A 4,120-nucleotide genomic window follows, 5' to 3' on the forward strand; every position below is an offset into this window, starting at 1 on the left:
ATGGACTGAACCCTCTAAAACCATGAGCCAAACTAATCTCTTCTCTTTCCTGTTGGGTGTTCAGCCACAGCATGAAAAGCTAATGAATACAGCGTGCAATCATATGGCTGCCATCCCTTCAGGACATTGGGAAAGCTCCCTCTAAGCGAGAAGTCCTGAAGCCAATAAAAAAATATCATCCAGAACTTATAAAGAAAAATTTGCAGGCCTAAAAAAAATGAAAACATCTTCAGAAAAGAGAAAGTGCCAAAAACTATGGAAAGATATTCACTCTCACCTAATATGAAAATTAAAACAACCAAATATAACGTTATACAATTCTAGCCAGGCAATGACAGCACACACCTTTAATCCCAGCACTCGGGAAGCAGAGGCAGGCAGATCTCTGAGTTCAAGGCCAGCCTGGTCTACAAAGTAAGTTTCAGGACAGCCAGGACTACACAGAGAAACCCTGACTTGAAAAACCAAAAACAGTTAATACAACTCTAATTGGAAAAGATTAAGAACTATGGAAGCATGTAACTGCTAGAATTGTGGCTTTGTACAATCGAGTTAGAGAACACTGTTTTAAAAAAAAGGCAAAGAGATTAAGCGACATATATCTAAAGATTGGCTTCCACTCTGAAGTCTCTGGCCTGTGGACACTCACGGGTGTTCACCACAAACGGGACAAGGATGCCCACAGCCACGGTTTCCACAGAAACTGGAGATCAACTCTTCCGGTAAGGGAATGACGAATACGCTGAAACTACCTACTGAAAGATTCTAGAATAATTAGAATGGTGAGAAACAAAGGCGCTCCCCCGACTCCTAATGATTAGCACCAGAGATTCGGGTAGCGAAAGTAAGGCAGTTTACCACCTGGGAAGGCCGGGTGCCCCCTACAAGCGAGCCAGCAGCCACAGGAATGAAGTGAGCATGAGGACAGTCCAACCTTTCGTGTGGGGAGGGGGAGGGTCCAACCGTTCCTGGGGTGGGGGAGGAGTAGGGCGGGGGGGGGGGGGTCCGACCTTTCGTTGGGGGGGGCGGGGTTTACGACCTTTTACATTATCTGCCACTTAACATTGGTTTCCTTCTCCACCAAGACCATGTGTGGGTTTATCTTGACTCTACATTCTGTTTAATTTGAAGCTTTTCAAGAACATATACTTGTCACATCTGCAGGTGAAGAGACAAGCTGGACAGCTGATAACTTTTTTATTGTTGTTAAATTTTTAGCTTCTTGGATAAGGGTAGCTAGCCTAGCGGTCCTTAGCAGGGGCCTGATGTTTTCTGTTCAGTTGCGTATATTTGAACCTGAGCTGACTTAAGGCATTAAGGAAAATGGACTCCCATGATCTTATTTTTTACAAAATAACTAACTATATTGAGGTTTAGAAACCTGCATGTCATTTTAAACTCTCTGTTGAGGGAAGCTGGAGAGATGGCTCAGCTGTTAAGAGTACTTGCTTCCCACAGAGGGCCAGAGTTTGGTTGCCAGCACCCATACGCAGTGTCTCAGAGCCACCTGTCACTCCAGCTCCAGGGACTATGATGCCCTGTCCTGGTATGAACAGGCACCTGCCCACATGTGCACACCCACACAGAGACAGCCTCACATAGTCACACCATTAAATTAAATTTAAAAAGATTAAAGAGGAGGAGGAAGAGAACTAGGAAGGACCTAAGATTATGGTCACTCTTTCAAGATAATGAGTTCCTTCACAGCTTCACAGACGCTAGGGAGACACACACACACACACACACACATGTCTTCTGGGCCAAAAGCAAAATACTTTATTTGTCATTTAGAATATTTCATATTCACATCTGTTCCCTCTCCTTCCAAACCCCATAAGGTGTTGCACAGTGGTCCAGGTGCATGCTATATCAGCAATAGATCTGTATCATAGCCGAGGGACCTCTTAATCATGCACACATGCATGCGTGTGCACGCCTGTGTTTGCATATGTGTGTTCATTCATGCATGCGCACATGCAAGTGTGTTTACAGGTGTAGGTGCATGTGTATGGAGGTCAAAGGACAACCTGGGTGCTGCTCCTCAGGAGCTGCCCGCCTTGTTTTTAGGAGAAAGGGGTTCTTGATAGCCCGAAGCTCACCACATAGACTAGACTGAGGGGCCAGCAAGCTCAGGGAGCCATCCACCAACCTCTGCCTCACCAGTGCTGAGATCACAAGCAAGTGCCACTCACCATGTCTCGCTTTTTAAAGTGGGTGCTGGGGATCAAACACAGGTCCTCAAGATTGCTAGACAAGCACTTCTGCAGCTGTGCTCCCTCCTCAGCCCTCACCCTACATTTTTGAAATGGGCTTTCTCGGGAAATTTGTCCCTTGCCTGGAGGAAGGTGTACCGAGTTATTTCTCTGTTCCATCAGCCAGCTCCCAAATAATGAGACAAGAGCCTTATTATTAATTATGAAAGCTAGGCTTTAGCTTAAGCTTGCCCCATTAACTTCTATAACTTGCATTAACCATTTATATTAATCTACATGTAAAAATATACATTTTTACCTTTCTTTCTCTTGCACCTTCTATTTCCTCTCTCATGTCTCCCAGCATCTCCTGCATACCTAGATTCTCCTCCTTTTCCTTCCTCTCCCCAGAAATTCCACCTATACCCCCTGCCTGGTTATTGGCCATTCAGCCTTTTATTACACCAATCACAGCAAATACATCTTCACACTGTGTACAAATATCCCACAACAGAAGGACAGCAAACTCGAACTCTACTCAGAAAGAGACACAGTCTCTACCTTCCAAAGCAAACTGTGCTTCCAAAGTCCTGGAAATGACAACCCAGAACAGAAATTACCACCGTCTCTTCTCTTAGTCAGGGTTTCCATTGCCACAATGAAACACCATGACCAAAAAGCAAGGTGGGGAGGAAAGGATTTATTTGGCTTACATTTCCATGTAACTGTTCATCACTGAAGGGAGTCAGAACAGGAGCTCAAACGGGCAGGATCCTGGAAGCAGGAGCTGATGCAGAAACCTTGGAGGAGTGCTGCTTACTGGCTTGCTTCCCCTGACTTGCTCAACCTGCTTTCTTCTAGAACCCAGGACCAACAGCCCAGAGATGGCACCACCCACCATGAGCTGGGCCCTCCCCCATTGATCACTAATTGAGAAAATGCCTTACAGCTGGATCTCATGGAGACATTTCCTCAACTGAGGTTTCTTCCTCTCTGATGACCCTCGCTTGTGTCAAGTTGACACACGCAACCAGCCAGTTCATCTCTGCTCACAAAATATAGAGAAATATGAAAGTCTCTGCCCCTGGCTGTCTCAAGGAGAGCCGCATAGGGAAACATTAGCATGTACGGCCACTGCCATGTCTCTGGTTTCTTTCTGGGTTTTTGTTGCTGTCTTCGGGGAGGGGTGAGCTTGTTTCGTTGTTTTGGTTTTGTTTGATTTGGTTTGGTTTTGACAAAAGAACGAGAAAACAGAAACAGAGAAAGTAATTTGTGAATGATTTGAACCTGATGCTCAGGCACTAGCCAACCATAGGCAATCAGAACACTGGGAAGGCAACACATTGTTCTCAGTTTTGTTTGGGTTAAGGCTTCACTCCAGGCCCGGGCATCCATAAATCCAAAAAATCTGGAAATGTTTAGGTGGAAAGTTCCATTCCAAACCCCCTCCCTGGGAGTTGCCTCAGTCCAGACCCCACCTCCAAAAAAGCACACCAAATGGTGTCCCCTTCCCAGAGAGGCTCCAGACCACTCCCACAGGGTATTTAAACTGCTCCCAGAGAACAACGTGGCTTCCTATCTTCTTTCCCCTCTATATGGTTTTCTGGTCTTCCTTCCCTGTCTCCATGGAGGGGGGAGTGGGGGCACCAGGGAGTGTTAGCATTTATTAAACTTGGGTTTTTTCTAATTCGGTTTAATTTGGTCTGATTTGTATTATTGCATCAGCCGAGCGGCTAATCGGGGTGCAGAAACTTTTCCTAGTTCCTCTCCCCTCCATGTGTTAATGGGGCTCCCATCCCTAAAACAACAGCATAGCAACTGACATGAGTCCATGTCTTAGCACAAAGCCCTGGATCCCTTTTAGAACGCTGGGTCAGAACTGGTGAGTAAACTCTGGGTTCCAGCGTGCTGTGACCCTGCATGACTCA

The sequence above is a fragment of the Alexandromys fortis genome, unplaced genomic scaffold (assembly GCF_014885135.2).
Source record: "Alexandromys fortis isolate MF-2015 unplaced genomic scaffold, M_Fortis_MF-2015_v1.1 scaffold_97, whole genome shotgun sequence".
Lineage (NCBI taxonomy): Eukaryota > Metazoa > Chordata > Mammalia > Rodentia > Cricetidae > Alexandromys > Alexandromys fortis.